The 19,960-nt window shown below is 43.3% G+C and overlaps 1 protein-coding gene across 6 annotated transcripts in view; it reads left to right on the top strand.

Annotated features, from left to right (window-relative positions):
• Chd9 (chromodomain helicase DNA binding protein 9) overlaps nt 1-19,960 on the top strand; it is a 234,216-nt gene that overhangs the window by 72,905 nt on the left and 141,351 nt on the right. The window contains exon 1 of one of the 6 annotated variants that reach the window (XM_029480613.2): nt 8,941-9,012. The exons of 4 other annotated variants lie outside the window; for them this stretch is intronic. The gene's annotated coding sequence lies outside the window, so the exon portion shown is untranslated. Of the gene's footprint in view, nt 1-8,940; nt 9,013-18,476; nt 19,138-19,960 lie in introns of those variants that run through there. One more of the 6 variants, XM_021169679.3, reaches the window with a different exon arrangement.

Raw genomic sequence — 19,960 nt, 5'->3', positions numbered from 1 at the left:
CCTCTGTCTCCCCAGTGCTGGGATTAAAGGCATGCGCCACCACACCCCGCTTTTTTTTTTTTATAAATTTATTTATTTATTATATGTAAGTACACTGTAGCTGTCTTCAGATACACCAGAAGAGGGAGTCAGATGGTTGTGAGCCACCATGTGGTTGGCTAGGATTTGAACTCTGGACCTTCGGAAGAGCAGTCGGGTGCTCTTACCCACTGAGCCATCTCACCAGCCCCAAGATAGCCCTTCTTAATCTACTCCATTCTAGAAAAAAAAATCCTGAAAGGACACCAATGGGACTTTTGGCTGTTTTCTTTAAAAGTTTATATTGTATCTTTTTAAATGTGTGTCTTGCCTGCATGTATGTCTGTGCACCACTTGTGTGCCCGGTGCCTACAGAGACAGAAGAGAGCATCGGATCCACTGGGACTGGAGTTATAGGAAGTTGAGAAGTACCATGTGGGTGCTGGAAACTGAACCTAAGTCCTTGGGAAGAACAGCCAGTCCTTCCTTCCTTCCTTCCTTCCTTCCTTCCTTCCTTCCTTCCTTCCTTCCTTCCTTTCTTTCTTTCTTTCTTTCTTTCTTTCTTTCTTTCTTTCTTTCTTTCTTTCTTTTTCTCTTTGAGATAGGGTTTCTCTGTGTAACCCTGGATGTCCTGGAACACATTTTGTAGATCAGGCTGGCTTCGAACTCAGAGATCTGCCTGCCTATGCCTCTCTAGTGCTGGGATTAAAGGCATGCGCACGACACCACTGCTCTGCTCTGAAAATATTTTTCTAATCAGCTGCTTTGTATTATAGTCATCTTACTTTTAGGGGAAAAAAAATCCTGGGTTTGTATGTTTGTCTATTATTGAGACAGGGTCTCATATAACCCAAGCTGTCCTCAAACTTGCCATGTAGCCAGGATAACTTTGAATTTCTCATCCTTCTGTCCTCCTGGCTGCATCTCAAGAGTGTTGCAATGGCAGGCACATGCCACAATGCCTAGTTGTATTAGGTACTAGGGTTCTGGTCTAAGGCCCTGTGCAAACCAAGCAAGCATTCTACCAGAAAAATAGATTCAGTTTCCTTTAGACTTTTGCTTTGTTTGTTTGTCTATTTAAGAGCTGTCACTATGTAGCTCTAGATGGCCTATCTAGAACTTATTGGCTGGCCTTGAACTCACAGAGATCCTGCTATCTCTGCCTCCAGAGTGCTGGGATTAAAGGCCTGTGCCACCAGGACCAGCTCCATCAGCTCTGGACCAAGTGGGTTAGATCACTTATGTTGTTAGTGATGACTCTTACCAAAATTAACTTCCAGGATGAATGGGCTGGTGTTTGCCTGCTTCGTAAGATTATTTGCCATGAGGTCAGAGGACAGCATCTGTCATGCCCATGGTTATATCCCTGGCACCTAGTACTGCATCTGAATTACTAATAGTTATGTTGAATGCATTCGTTTCTCAAATTTCAGCCCTATTTTATGCATCTAAATTCCTCTCTAGATGTAGATACAACTTTTCTAACCGGAAATATATGACCCGAGAAGTATGTATGTGGTCTTAGTAGAAGCAAATTGCATAGGCAGGGAATTGGATACTCAGGAACATTTATCAATGAAAGCATCCAAACTTCATTTTCCTGAAGACCTTCTAAAGGTAGGTAGGACAAGCAGCTGTTTATAGAAACTCAGAGTGTGAAATCTGAACTGTCACGCAGATGAGGCTTTGAAGTGTATTCCTAGATAGAGGAAGGGATAAATCTAAATAAAGCTTAAGTGTTCTAAGATCTGTTCCTGATCAAATGGGCCTCTGAGCAAGAACCAGGAAAGCATCTCTCTGGCTGGCTGGACACGGCTTTTGGGTGTTGTTTATTATCTCTCGACTCTAGACTAGAAAACAGCAACGCTAACTGTGCATGCTGGGTAATACGCTTAATCTACAGCTAAAAGTTTGTCTGCCCTCTGCTAGCTTATAAAAAAGCCTGGAAACAAAGTCCAAAGAGCTTTCTAGTGATATCCTTCAGTTCTGTCTAAGAAAAGCCCCGAGTTCCTCAGTGAGTCAAGGCAATTTTACAACTCCCAGGGAGCTACTGGGAAATGAATGTTTAGTCACTGATGAGTCAACCAGACCCCCTTTCGGGTTCTTTCCCTGGCATAGAAGAATATGTGACTTGCTTTAGTTTAACAGATAGACATGATGTTATCTCCTATAGTATAATGGAATAATATATTCAAGTTAGGACTCTATATAAAATATATATGAAGCATACTTTTATCATCAGTCAGTACTTATTATTAAGTAAAAGTACAATTTTTTTTTGTCTTTTTGGGAGCTTTGGGATTTTTGTTGTTGTTTTAAAATTTTTATTTATTTTATGTATATGAATGTCTTGGTACCTGTGGAGGTCAGAAGAGGAAGTCAGATCTCCTGAAGCTAGAGTTATAAATGGTTCTAAATCACTTTGTGGCTACTGAGAATCAAACCATGATCCATCCTTGTTGGAAGAACCGCAAGTGCTCTTAACCTGCTGAGACAGGATTTGTGGGTTACAGGCTGCTTTTACCTGTGAGCATGAGATTTCTGGAGCCCATCCTTGGACCATGTACCAGGACTTTAGTTTGTTTGTTTTTTATAGCTGGGTAATAGATTGTATATACATTACCTCTGTTTGTCTTTCCATCAGGTAGTGGGTGGTTGGATTATTTCCACTTTGGGATTATGTGAGTAAGTCTGCTGTGGACACTTGTGAACAGGTTTCTTGAGGGTATTTTTAATTTCTTCTGTATTGCTGGGTCACATCATAGCTGTGTTTGGCTTTGGAAAGACATGTTTGGCAGAGCAGCTGCATCATTTACATTTCTACCAGCAGCATAAGCCACGCTGCTTTCTCCAGTGCTCCTGGCTCTCTTTATGATCATAGCCATTCTAGTGGGCAAACGTGGTTTTTATTTGCATCTCTCCATCATTAGGCGTATTTCTATGTGCACATTGGCTGTTTGTATATATTTTTGGAGAAATGTGTATCCAGATATTCTCACCACTTTCCAATTCGGTTTCTGTATCCCAGGCATCCTCAAACTCACTATGTATGGAAGAGAGTCCTGGAGGTTCCACCTTCTTCTTCTTCTTCTTCTTCTTCTTCTTCTTCTTCTTGAGGTTCCACCTTCTTCTTCTTCTTCTTCTTCTTCTTCTTCTTCTTCTTCTTCTTCTTCTTCTTCTTCTTCTTCTTCTTCTTCTTCTCCTCCTCCTCCTCCTCCTCCTCCTCCTCCTCCTCCTCCTTCTTCTTCTTCTTCTTGTCTTGCTAATTGTTTCCATGGAATCACTAGTTAGATTTAATCATCCCACCACTTGGGTTTAAGGAAGAACTTCCAAAACTCACCCATATTTGCCAATACTAAAACACACCTGGGCTGGGGGTGTTGCTCAGTGGTATACTACCTGCCCAGAATGTATAAGGCCTTGGCTGTGACAGGGTTTCTCTACTTAGCACTGGTTGTTCTGGAATTTGCTATATAGATGAGGTTGGCCTCAAACTCACAGAGACCCTCCTGCCTCTCCCAAAAACCGTATTCCTTACTCCCATCAGCTTCTTCGAAATTACAGGTTTATCTTGTATACGCAGCATGATCCATTAGGGTTCTTGGGTAGTTTGAAGTAAGGTCAACTTTCTTCTGTGAACCACGCATGGTAGGGTTTATTTCTGGACTTCTTGCTCTGTTCTGTTGATCCATATGTTTGTCCTTACATCACTACCACACTCTTTGTTTGTTTGTTTTGTTTTTCAAGACAGGGTTTCTCTGTCTAGCCCTGGCTGTCCTGGAACTCACTTTGTAGACCAGGCTGGCCTTGAACTCAGAAATCTGCCTGCCTCTGCCTCCCAAGTGCTGGGATTAAAGGTGTGCGCCACCACGCCTGGCACTACCACACTCTTAATTACTATATCTTTATTTTTTTTATTTTTTATTTTTTTTGGTTTTTTCGAGACAGGGTTTCTCTTTATAGCTCTGGCTGTCCTGGAGCTCACTTTGTAGACCAGGCTGGCCTCTAACTCAGAAATCCGCCTGCCTCTGCCTCCCGAGTGCTGGGATTAAAGGCGTGCGCCACCACGCCCGGCTAATTACTATATCTTTAGAGAAAGTTTTGAAATCAGGAGTCTGGATTCTCTAACTTTCTTTCCTTTCACTGTTCCGCCTATTCCATAGTATATGGGTTCAGCTTACCTGTCCCAAGTCATATTTGCTTCTAGTCTGTTTTTCCTGCCAGGTTCTTAGCAAACTGTAGAAAGTAAAATCATTAGAGTCATGTGTAATAGTAGAAGACCTTCCTTGTCCCCTATTAGTGACACAGAGACATTTATGTTTATTAATAAGCTCCAGGCATTGTTTCTGGGCAGGTTTTGAGCCTATTCTAACCTGACAATGCTGGCATGACCTACCCAGTACCTCCATCTTGGTCTGCCCCTGGCCGCCTTCTTTATTCCTGTGCGGAGACTCCTTGGCTACCAATTGAGACCCTCCCCCTGGCTCTCGGCGGGGGGTGGGGTGGGGGTGGGGGTGGGGGTGGGGGGCAGAAATTCCCCCCTTTTCCTCTCCTGCCCACTATCTGATGATCTCCTCTTATTGGCCAACCAGAAGATGATGGCAGGAGAACAAGGTTTTACAAAATAGGGAGTCAGGAAATACTTTATAATCATGACAATACCAAACTCAGAACTGCCCCCTGATCTCATCAGCAATTGAATACATAGTGCACCAAAACATCCCCCAACACTGGGGCCTGGGGCTTTAGCAGCTCTGACTTCAGGGATATTATCTTTAGATAAGCCAGGTATATTCTAGCCAAGATGTAGTCACTTTTCTCTTAACCTATGGAACATTGTTGGGGGTTGGGTATGGAGGCTCACACCTGTGCTTAGGAAACAGTACTTAGGAATCAGAAATTCAGTCATCGTTAGTTATAGAGTGAATTTGAGTATAGCCTGGGTCAAGAGCATCTCTGTTTCAAAGAACTAAAAATGTGTGTGTGGGGGGGAGGGGAACCCAGCTTTCTTGCTTCTGTAGGCAACTTTCCCAATACATTTCTCCCAGTAATGTAAGATCTGTCTTAGATCTATGTGTCTCTCAATCTTCGTTTCTATGGCAGAATGGGGCCCATCCCTGTACTCAAGCACTGGGGTGCTGGAAACATGGGCATCTCTTCTCAGCGTTTAGTAAAGGAAGTTCTAATCCTGCGTTTTCAAGTTTCCAGTGTGAGTGTTTTGGTTTACTCCAGAGTGAACAGGTACTGGAAGGAGTTGCTAATGAAATCAGTTATATGTTTTTTCTTTGTCTTTTACATTTGGGGAGGGTCAAGTCCGAGAAACCGGAAGTCAGATATGGAAGAGGTACATCTAGAGGATAGCCACTTTTCAAACTTACAGAAGAAGTTCACCAATTTGCGTAGTGAGATTGTCTTTTGGAGACCTAAATTGAAATGTCGCTGCAGGAAATTCTACCTTCTAAGGTGTCAAACTAGTTATGCACTCCTTCAAAATAAAGAATTTTATAAACATAGAATAGGAAACTCAAGCTGAAGGCTGGATGCAGTGTAATGGTTTAGAAGTGTAGGTGTTGAGACCAGATAGTTCTGTGTTTAAATATTTCTGTCAATGACGCTGTAACCATGACAAATTCCGAACCTTCTTTGTGTATAAAATGGGAAAAAAGAATCCTTTCCTCATTGAGCAGTTTTGTTTTTTTTTTTTTTTTCGAGACAGGGTTTCTCTGATAGCCCTGGCTGTCCTGGAACTCACTTTGTAGACCAGGCTGGCCTCGAACTCAGAAATCCACCTGCCTCTGCCTCCCGAGTGCTGGGATTAAAGGCGTGCGCCACCACGCCCGGCCATTGAGCAGTTTTAATATGACTCTCTCTCTCTCTCTCTCTCTCTCTCTCTCTCTCTCTCTCTCTCTCTCTCTCTCTCTCTCTCTCTCTCACACACACACACACACACACACACACACACACACACTGTGTCACTGTATGGGCTTCCTGGCAATCTGGATCATGTGTCCATCGCTGTGAGGCATTTTTGCTTTGAGACACTGCTTAGGAATGTAGCTGTTCCTTCTTTTGAGTGGGAAGGGGTTCCTGTATGGGTCCATTTTGACCACTACTTGGCTTTGGACAGTCACAGCCTGATAAGAACGTTTTTTACTAGATTTTGATGTTGTTCGTGAGATGGTTTGTTGCTAACATCAAGAGACCATGTTGTTTCACAATCATCCTCTGCTATATATTTGGGGAGTTCATCCCAGAAATATCACTGACAGTACCACCAGGATTTAGTAAATAGGTGGCCCTAGCTGTGATCTCAGCACTTGGGAGATAAAAGATGAGAAAGACTACAAATTCAAGGCTAGCCTAGCATACATAGCATAGCAAAAACCTGTTTCAAAAAACTAAACCAGAACAAACAAACAAAATCCAGACCAACACCACATTGAAAACCAGTCACTGAATAGCCAAACTAGGTATGAGTAGAACCCATTGAAAAAGTTGTGGGGAGGGTGAACCCCATCAAAAGTTAATACATAAAATCCTGAAACCTTGATAGTTTAGGGCCAGTTAGGTAAACATGATTTCTGACATGCGGTGGCTCTCCAGGTAGGAGAGAAGTGACACCCCTGAGCTGGCTGTCCTGTGACTGCTACACACATGTAAGCTAATGTACACAAGTGTACGCACACAAATATGTGTAGTGAGTTTTTAAAAATTTGAACTTTAAGTTCACATATCATCAAAACACCAAAAAAGTAAATTAAAAAAAAAAAAAAAAAAAAGCAAAACCAAAAAGCCCCAAAAGGAACTTATTTGGTAAAAAGCATTTCAAAGTGTCAGCCTTACTGTGATGGAGACAGAAAAACAGCCATAGGTTTAAGATGAACGGGATCGTGGAGGCTTTTATTACAGGAATAAATTCTACACATTTTTGAGGGCACTCACAGATTGTGAGCACAGTAATGTTGATAATTATTGATGCTCCTTAATCACTAGCTATACATAATTACCAGAAAGCTGTGTTCAAGAGACCATGAGTTTTCCATCAGATCATGGGGAGGAAAGTTGTTTTTTTTCAAGTAGCTGAAAATTTTCATCTATATGGAGTAACTTTTGCAATGCCAGATAAATGGTACTGGCCTTAAATTTGACTCAAATTAAGTTCGCAAAATAGAACACAATACAAATAAGCAATGTAGGGAGTTGAGAGTTCCAAGGGCGTGACTGCGCATCTTAATTCTCCTTCCGTGAGGTTCTCGTTACTAAGTATCCTTTAGAGTAAGCACAGCTGTAATTGTAACCTTTCTGGCACCTTTTTCTCCCAGCTCCATCAGTATCTCAGCTAGGAGAACCATCTACTCTGGAGGTCATGAGTATTCTCTCATTTAAAGAATGAGATTACTTAGGTAGAAGATGTAGCTTCCGGTAGTGCCTGGTTAGCATGGGGAAGACCCTTTAAAATATTGGCTTCCGTGTTGACTAAGTTGGCAAGAGTGCTTGAGGCCCTAGTTTGGCCACCAGAATCCACATGTTGAAAAGACAGAACTGAATTCTGCAAGTTGTTCTCTGACCATCACATATCCCCTCTCCCATAAAGAGATGTATATAACATTTTAATTAAAAAATTAACCAGTTCATCAATGTATACCGCAACCGATTCTGGTTATGTACAAACCAGGTCGACAGTGTTCCTATATGGAACCTCAAATTCAGGAGATTTTGGTCCACTAAAGGATGCATGGCAAGTCTCACCCACACTGGATTTGAAAACAGTAAGCAGCTTTGAACAAACATGGAGAGGTAGGTTTAGCGAAGTTCAAACCTTCAGCATTTTGTCTATCTTGAACCTGAAGAGTGATTGAAAAAAATTAATTAGGTTATAAGGTCAGTTCTGGGTCTGAAAGTAGAGGCTGTTGGAATTTTAGAGCCGGAACGCTTTTAGAAGATCTGTCCAGCCTCTTCGTTTTACAGAAGAGAAGACCAAGGCCCTGGGATACTTTGCGACAATGTAGGTCAGTCAGTTAATTAGTGACAGAAGGAACTCCTGTGTCCCAGCGCCTTCTGAAGACATTGGTTTTCAAGTGCATTCTCAATTCCTGAACCAGCTTAGCACACCTATCATTTATTTATGCAGTCCCTCTTTCGTTTCCCTTCCCCTTTCTAATGGCGACCCGGAACGTGAGCCCTGAACCTGGGGCAGCCTTCCCACTCGAGGCACGCTGTCGCGTAGATCAGGACTCGGTCCCGGCGCCTTTTCCGCAGCAGGTGCTCCGCACCTAGCTTTCTTTAATCGCTGCATCATCGGCGGCGGCCTTCACGGGGCTCCGGGTTTTCACAGCACACCGCGTGTCCCCGGGGACGTGGAGAGCACGGAGGACCTGGTGGGTTAGAGCCACGCCGCTCAGAAGGGCTTCCAGAGCCCGCGGGAGTGACCTCGGCGCCGACCCCGCAAGGCCTCGGGCCGCCGGGGCGTGCCCGCGGGGCCTGACGTGGCGGGGCCTGACGTGGCGGCGGGGGAGCGGGTTCTGCACTGCCCCACGCTCCGGCCAGAGGGCGCCCGGCCCCAGCCCTTCCTCGCCCCGAGGCCGCCCGGGGCTGCGCGTGGAACCGCGCGGACCGCCCCGGAGCAGGGTAGCAACCCCGCCTCCTGCTGCCCTCCGTCGGAGGTCGGGCCAGGCGGAGGGGCGCGGAGCCGCGTGGGTATCCTCCTTTCTTGGGCAGCCCTAGCCGGACCGAGCGACGACCCGAGCTGCACCGGTCACGGCCGCCCCTGTGCGCCCGGGCCAATCAGCGGCGCGGTCACAGATATGCAAATGAGGCGCCGGTTTCTGCGGGAGTGCCGCTCGCAGGGGCTGGTGGGGTCGCGCTGGGGGAGTGAACCGGGCCAATCAGGCGGGTGCGTGGCGCGCGGGGGGGGGGGGCGGGGGCGGCGCCCCTGCTCGCCTCCCTCCTTCGCTCCCGGCCGGGCGCTGACAGGGGGGCCTGGCCGAGCAGCCGGTAAGTGCCGCCGCTCGCCGCTGCCGCCCGCCTCCTCCGGCGTGGGGAGGACACCCGGGGCTCAGCGGGACAGCAAACATTGCTCAACTGGTGGAGACTGGCGGGGGAGGGTCTGGTAGCCCGGTGGTCGCCGGAGGCCGCCCCCGCCCGGCTGGCCGCGCGTGTCAGTGTAAGAGGGCGAGGCGGGGGGCGGCGGGGAGTCTTAGCGGTGGCGGTGAGTACGTGCGCCTCCCCCTACCCGCCCGGGGCCCCGGCTCCCCGCTCTTAAGGGGCGGATGATTGGGGCTAGGGGCCGGGGAGGGGGGCGCTGCCCGCACGTGCAGCCGGGCACACCGGGGCCCGCCCGCCTGTCATGGCTGCAGCGGTGCCCTCGCCCCTAGTCCGGTACCCCGGGTCGGGACCCGGCGCTGCGCCTGTTGCGTGGGCCGGAGGTGAACCCCGGTGGGCCGGGCGCTGCTCCTGGCCTCCCCCAGGGTCGGTCCCCGCCTAGGCGCGGGCTTCCCTCGTCTGGCAGCCTTGTCCCCCCCGCCCGGTGTCTCGCCTCGGTTACTGGTGACAGGGCGTCCCGCGCGAACAGTGGGGTCCCGGGAGCACAGCACGCCCTCAGTACTACCCCGAGCTTTGCCTCTGGGTCCCCTTTACCGCCTTCCCCCACGCCCCGGAGGCCACCTTGAGGGCCTCCGCGTCTGCAGCGGGTCCCCGCCTGCCAGTGCTGCTGCTTTCTCGGAGTCTGTCAGGGTGTGGGACGTGTTGGGTGGTTCCAAGGCTCTCCTCGCGGACATCCATCCCGAAGCCAAGCACGGACCCGGAAAGCCTGTGTGTCTTCCTGGCCTGTCACAGCTGCCAGCTCATAGAGTGATTTGCTTGTTCCTTTTTTGGTTTTGGTTTGCCTGGTAAAAAGGGAAAGCAAAAACTTTTCAGGACAAAGTAGATGTGAATTAAAGTTGTGACACAGTCAAGGTATTAACAGTGCTGCACGGTTACTTTTCTGGGGAGCTTGCTCCTGAACCTAAGGTGACTTTTATCCATTTACCTGATCTTGCCCTATGCAATAAAGTTTATTAATAAAAACCACCATCACACTGGGTTGGAGAGATGGCTCAGAGGTTAAGAGCACTTACTGCTGTGTTGGTACCAGAGTTCAGATCCCAGCACCCAGATCAGGCAGTTCACAGACATGTGTAACTCCAGATCGATGTTGATTTGTGGACACCTGCACATGCAAGTGTACACACACACAAATACATATTTTAAATCTTTTTTAAGTTTTATTTTATGCATATGGGTATTTTGCCGGCACAGACACAGATAGATAGATAGATAGATAGATAGATAGATAGATAGATAGATAGATAGATATGCACGTTCAGCCTTGCCCCCTGTCTGCTGTCTCACTTTGGTTACTTGTGACAGGGCGTCCCGTAAGAGCAGTGGGGTCACTGGAGCACAGCACGCCCTGGAACTGGAGTTACAGACAGTTGTAAGCTGCCATGTGGGTGCTGGGAACCTGGCTCCTCTAGAGGAACAAACAGTACTCCTAACCCCTGAGCCACTAGAATTACTATTGGGAGTTAGTTTTCCAGTTTTGATGCCAATTTTTATGACTTCAGTTCTCTAGTTCTTTGACTTATGATTTGAACAGAAAATAGGGATTGTTTTATGTAATGTTACTCTACCTAAATATAACTGTACAATCGTTTTGAAAGAACCAGGAGGTCTGCAAACACGTGTGTGCATACACAGAACACAAACTTTAGACGATTTCCCATTTGGAGAATCGGACAATGTTTTCAGCTAAAGGATGCTCACAGTGTTTCTCTTGAATTTACAACACTTGAATTTAGATAACCCCTTTTACTAACAACAGGTAGCATAGAGCCTTAGGCTGGATGTTGGATAAACGTTTCATGATATTAACCTATTCCTCTGAGCATCTTAACCTATGTTTTATGTTCCAAAAGACTTCTGTTTCTAATGTGGCTTTAAGAATTCACACTAGCGGGCCAGTGGTGGCGCATGCCTTTAGTCCCAGCACTTGGGAGCCAGAGGCAGGCAGATTTCTGAGTTTGGGGCCAGCCTGGTCTACAAAGTGAGTTCCAGGACAGCCAGGGCTACTCGAAAAAAAAACCAAAAAAACAAAAAAAAAATTAAAATTAAAAAAAAGGAATTCACACTAGCTACAGTGAACAAAACTTTAATTTTTCTCACTGGCTTTAGTAATTCACTGGTTTGTAAGTGGTGGTATAGGTCTGTAATCTTAGCATTGGAAGGCAGAGGCAGCAGGATCCCTGCAGATGAAGTGGGTTCCAGCCTAAGTAGGACTACATAGCAATACCTTGACTCAAAACCAAACAACCCCAAAATTTCCATTAATTTCCAAAGTATTGTCATGTGTCCTTATAGTTTCCTTTGAACTACATACTACGTAACAGGGACATGAAATGCAATAGGGAACGAATTCGGAATTAGCTAATAGTAACTTTATCATACTGGAATAATAAGTATCTAGGGAAAATGGATAGTGTAGTAAAAAGACATGTCGCCCCACACCCCCAACTCTCACACATACCATCCTGTGATTGATTGAGTAGAAGGTGGTGTTATAAAGGCTATTAGAAAATACATTAGGGGGCTGGTGAGATGGCTCAGTGGGTAAGAGCACCCGACTGCTCTTCCGAAGGTCCGGAGTTCAAATCCCAGCAACCACATGGTGGTTCACAACCATCCGTAATGAGATCTGACTCCCTCTTCTGGAGTGTCTGAAGACAGCTACAGTGTACTTACATATAATCAATAAATAAATCTTTAAAAAAAAAAAAAAGAAAATACATTAGAAAATAACAGGGAGCTGGGGTAACAGTAAAATCCCTTTCTTGGAGGACTTGTTGAGGAGAATGAGTTGAGACTGTATCTTAACTAGCTGTGTAACTATAGTTAGGTGTCTTGACTCCTGTCATCTCTAGTTTCTTGGATGCCAGAAGTAGTAGCATAAACAATTAAATCTTAGAACTCAGGTGGTAGAGACAGGTGGATCTCTGAGTTTGAGGCCAGCTTGTTCTACATAGGAGTTCTAGGTCAGCAAGGGATACATGATGAGATCCTATATCAAGAACAAAGAAAAAGCCATTTCCCCTAGCTTTAGAATTTTAGGATTCTGTGTATCTCATGACTTCTGTCATCTGAAAACACACATACACACACACAAACACACACGCAGAGAAAGCATTTAAGAAAACGCAAAGGTTTTAAAACAGATAGTAGTATAGTTGGTTTTCTCACACACAAAAAATTTTTTTTGAAAGAAAACTCTTGTGTCAGTAGGTATGCATCAAGGTAAGAAAGTATTACCTTTAGCTGGGCACGGTGGCGCATGCTTTTAGTCCCAGCACTTGGGAGGCAGAGGCAGGCGGATTTCTGAGTTCGAGGCCAGCTTGATCTACAAAGGGAGTTCCAGGACAGCCAGGGCTACAGAGAAACCCTGTCTCGAAAAACAAAAACAAACAAACAAAAAGAAGTATTACCTTTGATAAAAACTATAGAAAAACATTAAGAATGAAACAACAGAATTTTCACCTTAGAAGTGTCTTGGGTGACTTTTATCTCAACTTTAATGCTCACCAAAACAGGATCTTACTATCTATCTACCTGTCTGTCTGTCTGTCTGTCTGTCTATCTATCTGTCCTAGAACTCTCTAAGTAGACCAGGATGCCTCAAATTCACAGAGATCTGTCTACCTCTGCCTCCCAAGACCTGGAATTAAAGGCATTCGATACTATACCCAGCTTCCACTCTTCATTTAAAGAAATTGAATGCACTGTAATAGAAGTTGTGTCCTGGGTGATGGCGCATACCTGTAATCTCAGTGTTGGGGAGACAGAGACAGGCATACTTCTGAGTCTGAGGCCAGACTGGTCAACAGAACAAGTTTCAGGGCAGCCAGGGCTACACAGAGAAACCCTGTCTCAAAAAGAAAAAGAAACAACTCCCCCCCCCCCAAAAAAACCAAAATATAGCGAATCAATAAATTGGCAATTTGTATGTCCTACCTGTGTATGTGAGTGCAGGTATAAAACTGGGGTTTTCTATATTATCCAAACTAAGTTCAAACCCATGATTTGCTTGAAATAACTGGCAGTAGTGTCGTGTGCCAATTTGCCAGGTCTCCTACAGGTTCTGTGTGTATGTCTGTAGTGCTAGAGATCAGATGGGCCTTTTACATACAACACATGTACTCTACCACTGAACTGTTATTTCCTAACTCAGTCTCCTCTTAATTTTTTCATGTTTTGAGACAGGGTTTCTCTATGTGCTGGAAATTGCCAAGATCCACTTTACCTTTGTCTCATAAGTGCTGGAATTAAAGGTTTATGCTACCAAGCCCAGATAATAAGATACATCTTTAAAAGATACATTTTTATTATTTCATTTGTTACAGAGTCTCAATATGTAATCTTGGCTATGGGGGAAACTCATTATATAGACCAGACAGGTCTTGAACGCTTCTTTCTGCCTCCCAAGTGCTGGGATTAAAGGCACATGATCATGCTCATCATGTGTGTTTAACTTTTAATTTTTACTTGGTGAGTACAAGTGTTTTGCCTATATGTTTGTATGTGCACCATATGGCTGGTTGTGTACCATATGCCTGTGGAGGTCAGAAAGCATCGGATCTCCTAGAACTGGGCTTGTGGGTGATTGTGAGATACAGTGTGTGTGCTGAGACTCCAGGTGCTCTGAAGGGCAGCAAGGGATCCACAGCCATCTCTCTATCCCCTTTAAATGATTTTAGTTTACATGTATGAGGATTTTACCTTTTTGTATATTGGGGTACCATATGTGACATGGTAGCATAGGTGTCTAGAAGAGGGAGTCACATCCCCTGGAACACTGAGCTACCCTGAGGATGCTGGGAGCTGAATCCAAGTCTTCTGGAATTGCTGCAAGTGCTGTTAACTACTAAGCCATCTATCTCTCTAATGCTAAGATTTAAAAAGAAATTTTTTTTTTGTTTTTGTTTTTTGTTTTTTCTTTTTTGTTTTTCCGAGACAGGGTTTCTCTGTGTACCCCTGGCTGTCCTGGAACTCAGTTTGTAGACCAGGCTTGCCTCAAACTCAGAAATCTGCCTGCCTCTGCCTCCCAAGTGCTGGGATTAAAGGCGTGCACTACCACTGTCCGGTGCTAAGATATTTTTTAAAAGGAAAAAAAAAATAGCTGAAGTATTTGATCTAGTGGAGATTTATTTTTTTCAGGTAACATATAATAAGTAAAAGTATATAGATAAGAATATAGAAAACGAGGCAGTTGGTCAGAGTAGAAGTATGTTGATGAGTGTTTGAAAGGTTTAAAAGACAGAAATTGAAGAAGAAAGTTATGAACATTTTACAGAAAGATTTGAACCCTTTAAAGTTTATAAATTATAGCCTCAACACAGAAGATAGATTACTTACATGATACAGGATTTAGCCTTTTTACACCAACTTCACCAATGAGAGCTGCTGGTTAACTATCTTTATAACTATTTTTGAGAACTTGGTACCTCTGCTTACTTCCTTAACTGGGGAGGACAGAAGGTGGCTTCATGTTATAGCTTCCACCTCTTGGCACTTAACCTGTATTGAATACTCAGGTTTGAATCTACCTTATAAACAGCATCATCTCTTGTTATTGTGACTCTTGAGACTTTTCCTTCCTATTATACATCCTCATTCTACAAGTCTGTTTCACTTGTTAGATGCACCACGCATGACCTCTTGACTTTGTGGTAGCTGTAAGTTTTCAGGAACGTTTTTGTTCCTCCTTTTTAGAAACAAATGGACCCATTGGCACTGGGAGAAAGGGAGAATGGGGAGCTACTGCTGTAGTCTGTCCTTTCCATGCCAGTGGATTTGTGTCCACTCACTCATGCAGCAGGTTAATTGTTCTCCCTTAATCCACCGAATTATCACATTAAGCAATAATATACAAAGTGACTCTTGCCTTCATGAGACCTACAGTCTAATAGTGGTACATCATTGTAAAATGAAAATTGTTTTGGTGAACCCAGTGAAGAAAAACATTGTTATGAGGCACAGTTATAAAGGATCTTAGCGTCTGTAGTTATAGAGTGTTCCAGGTAGTGGCATTTAACTTAAGCCATTAAAAATAAGGAGCCAGAAGGATAAAAGAGAAGAAACTTTCTATGAGAAGGAAAAATGTGCTTCAAGACTATGAGAAAAGAAATTCATTAATTTTTTTTCTTTTCTTTAAATACTGTTTTGGAGCCAGGTGTGGTAGCATATTCCTGTAATCCCAGAGTTTGGGATGTGGGGACAGGAAGATCCAGAATTCGTGGCTAGTTTTGACTCCATAGAAAGTTTGAGACCAGCCTGGGATACTACATACGTGAGACCTTATTTTAGAAAGCCACTCTGAAAATGTGTTTGTTGGAGGAAGGCAGTAATGAAAGCAATGACATTATGTGACTGTAGTTGCTGAAGTGAAGCATGGTGGTGGCTGCTACTGTGGTAGCCGCTGTAAAGATGCTGTAAAGTGTGTCCTTTACTGATGCATGTGTTTGAGAGAAACGGAACAGCTGATGAGCTTTGGGGTGGGGTGGGGTGGGGTGGGGCGGGAAGCTTCTTGATGTTAGGAAAGGCATCAACAATCATTTCATTGTCGATTTCTGGCTTAAGGAACAAGATGATGGTGTATGTATTGCTGAGATGATGATGATGAGTGGAAAAAAGGGTTTTGCCAGAAATCGAGTTTCGAACATCATCTGCAGACCAGTGCTTCAGAAGGTTGAGTCTGCCTTTATGTGAATGGCAGGTGCATAGGGATAGGTCTAATGTATGTGTGAAAGTGCAGTAAGAGCCCATAAAGGGTTGGTTTTTATTTATTTATTTATTTATTTTTTTTGGTTTTTTTTTTTTTTTTTTTTGGTTTTTTGTTTGTTTTGTCTGTTGCTTGTTTTTGAGATTTGTATATCAAGACAGTCTTATCTGACTGGCCTGGAACTCATTATGTAGACCAGACTGACCTTGAATCCACTGTTTTAGCTTCTTGAATGTTAAGGCTACAGGTTTGCACTACCACACTTGGCTTTTGCAGAGAGTATGTTTTGTAGAAAGAAGAAGCAACATTCATACTTATATTAAAATTTGATAACTAGGGCCTGGGGACATGGCTTAGCAGTTAAGAGCACTTACTACTCTGCCAGTGTAGTTTGGATTCCAGTACTTACATCAGGCTGCTCACAGACAGACTCTTGCAAGTCACATTTTGCTTTCCATCCTTGCTTAAAGTATAAGGTGGACAGCAATAGATGAATACTTGGACTTCTAACCTCCATACTTGTACACTCGAGTATGCACACACACACATATGAACATACATATATACATCAATGATTAATAAAATCAATATGGGAATGTTTAAATGTTATAGCAGTCCTGTGAAAAATTTATTATTTGTGTGTGTGTGTGTATGTGTACCTTTGGAGATCAGAGTACAGATTTGTGGAGTTAATTCTTTCATTACATCTTTACATGTAAACCCACCAAAGAGATTTCAGACTAAATTTGACATTCCTCTTCAGCTTTCCAGTTGAACCAACTCTGAGGTACAGAAAAATTGCTTTGCTTTAGGTCTAGGTATTAGGGAAAACTTTGAGCTATTCCCTAATTTAATGCTTCCTCTATTTATCTAAGTATTCAGTATATTTACTGGTTTTATGTTGGTGGAAGTATCTTATAATCAGCAGTATGAAGCCATGGGAAGTCCGACTGTAGCCCAAGCTGTTTGCCCTTTTTTGTTGAGTGACATCCATTTCTGTTATTTATAAATGTTCCTTCATACTTCACCATATTACTTTGTTGTTGTTTGCTGTTTTGAGCTTGGCCCTGGAACTCACTGTGCAAGCTAACTTGGCTCAAACTCCTGACACTCTTCCTATCTCATCCACCCATGCCTACAATTATAGGCAGGAGGCACTCGGCCTAGCTCAGTTAGGTTTTTAAAAACGATTTTTGTTAAATTATGACAGATGTGCAGAAAAGCATATAAATCACATGTATATAAGTCTGTGATTTATTACAAGGTAAACACATCTCTGTAACTACCACCCAGGTTTAAAAAAATAGAACATTATCATTAGCAGTCCGGAAACTCCCTGCATAGGCCTTTCTAATTACCACTCCCTTTCTGTCTTTCCAGAGGGGGCCATTATCCTGACTTCTGTAACTACAGACCAGTTTTGCCCGGTTTTGAACTTTATTAAGTGGAATGATATACTATATATTTCCTTGCATAGTATTTATGTGATTCATATGTCCATGTAGAACAGTTCTGTATATATTTTCATTGTGTTTATTCTGATAGACACAGTTTTAGTTTTGGACTATAATTTATCATACAGATATATGAGCATTTGTGTATTATAGCGAACATGCACATATGGGTGTATGCTTCTTTCTTTTTCTTTTTTTCTTTCTTTTCTTTTTCTTTTCTTTTTTGTTTTTTCAAGACAGGGTTTCTCTGTATAGCCCTAGCTGTCCTGGAACTCACTCTGTAGCCCTGGCTGTCATCGAACTCAGAAATCTGCCTGCCTCTGCCTTCCTAGTGCTGGGATTAAAGGCGTGTGCCACCACTGCCCGGTGGGTTTGTATTTCTAAGAGTGGAAAACTTGCTTACAGATATGTGCATGCTCAGCTGGCAATAATGCTGTCTTGGATTCCAAATTTGTTCTAATTTACACATATAAAAATGCATAAAAGCACTAGTTATCAACTCAGTTATGTAGATTTATTGACCTACTAATGCATTTAGTAAGTCTTCATTATCTCAGAGGTTAATATTGATCATAGATTTGTTTTTTTACATATATTTATTTTGCATATATGTAAGCTACTGGTAGTTGTAAGCCATAACTAAACCTGGGTCTTTTATAGAGTGGTAAGAACTTTTAACTGCTGAGCTATATCTGTAGCCTGACACCTTGTCTTTAAAAGTTTTTTATTTTATTTTATTTTATTTTATTTTTTAAAATAAGTCTGGTGTGGTGTCGCATGCCTTTAGTCTAAGTAGGCAAAGGCAGGAAGATCTCTGTGAGTTGAGGCCAGCCTGGTCTACAAACTAAGTTCCCGGATAACCAGAGCTAGCTACACAGAGAAACCTTGAATTCTAAAACCCAAAACAAAAAAAAATTAGAAAAAGGAAGAAAGAAAGAAAGAAAGAAAGAAAGAAAGAAAGAAAGAAAGAAAGAAAGAAAGAAGAAAAAGAAAAAAAGGTTTTAAAAATGGAAATTAGCAGGCAAAATTTCCAGAGCTATTGACGGGACGTATCTATCCTGAAAGCAGGCAGCTCAGTCATTCTTCCCTCAAAGCGTAGGCCAGAAACTGCAGGAAGGACACTGAGGCCTTGATGCTGGCTGCCTAAAAGAAGCATGAAGTCGGGCTTTATATCTTTAGTAAGAAATACATCTTAGAACAATCATTTATAGTATTTGAAGAAAAATGTAATTTCTCAAAGATTTGAATGTGAAATGGCCTTTTAGAGGTTGTTTGAAGACCGGACACGGTTTTGAAATGCTAAGTGAATTTGGTAGACACGATGAAGTCCTGAGTAGAACTTGAATGTCTTAAATTACTTCAAAAAAAACTCCAAGAAGGAAAACCCATGGCAGTGTAGTGTCAGAAGAACCAAAGGAGTTTCTAGGAAGAGAAGTGGTCAAGTGGACTGGCCCTAGAACACATTTCGGCAGTTTTCTTTGTGGGCGGACCATTGTGGTAGCCACACCAGAGATGAACTACTCAGCTTATCTTCCTCTGTTTTCGTACTCCCTTGTGAGTGGCAGAGATCACCAGAATTCCAAGAAGCTTAAATGTAAAACATGAAGCATTTACATAGTGTCTTACTTGGATTATTTTACAGTCCTCCTAATATGATCACTCTTCCCCATCTTTCAGAGAAGAAACCGAGCTCCACAGTGATGTTCCTAGGATTCCAGAGCAAAGTCAGTGATGCAGCTACAGCTCCAGTCATGCTAGCCAGTTCCCAGAGGACACAGAGCCATCATTCAGCACAGTGTGGCTCACATCCTTAAGCCCAGCACTTGGGAGATGAAGGCAGGATGCCTGGGCTGTGGAGTGAGTTTCTACAGAGACCCTGTCTCAGAAAGCCAAAACAAACCCCACAAGATGGCTGCACTACAAGCTCTTGTGTAAAGTTGTTGATGGAAAGTGTTCTTCCGATAAGGGGTTTTTGTGAATTTATATCAGATCATTGGGCTTTTTTTTTTTCTAAATGTCATAAAATATCCATAACTGTTTTCCATCTGTATTCCTCAGGCTTCTCTAAGAGTAACAGGGCTTATAGAATGAGTCTCTCTCTACGTATTAAAAAGGGGACTTATTAGAATGGCTTATAGGCTGCAATCCAGCTATGACTGCCTATGAATGGAAAGTCCAAGAATCCAGTGGTTGTTCAGTCTACAAGGCAGGATGTCTCAGCTGGTCTTTATTATATGCTGGGATCCCAAAGGAGTATGCTACAGTGCCAGTCAAGAAATGGACTTGATAGCAAGGTGTGAGCAAGCAGGCCAAGCAAAAGTGTCCTTCTTCCATGTCCTTATATAGGCTTCCAGCAGATGAGTGGCCCAGATTAAAGGTGTGTCTTCTCATGTCAAGATCTGGATTAGATGCTGGTCAATCTACTTCACATTAAGCAAAAATCTCTCACAGGCTTTGAACTTTAGTTAATTCCAGATCTAGTCAAGTTGACAACCTAGAATTGCCATCACCCCACCTTAACAAATCATTTAGATTTTTTTTTAAGATATAGATTTTTTAAAGTTTTTTTTTTTTTTTTTGTGCATGAGTGTTGTGCCTGTTGGATGTTTGTGCACTATGTTTATACCTGGTTCCTGTGGAGGTCAGAAGAGGGCAGCAGATCTCCTGGAACAACTCAAAG

The sequence above is a fragment of the Mus caroli genome, unplaced genomic scaffold (genome assembly GCF_978045245.1).
Source record: "Mus caroli unplaced genomic scaffold, Mus_caroli_1 scaffold_10, whole genome shotgun sequence".
Lineage (NCBI taxonomy): Eukaryota > Metazoa > Chordata > Mammalia > Rodentia > Muridae > Mus > Mus caroli.
The sequence above is the reverse complement of the archived record's forward strand: the minus strand, read 5'-3'. Positions and strand labels throughout refer to the sequence as shown.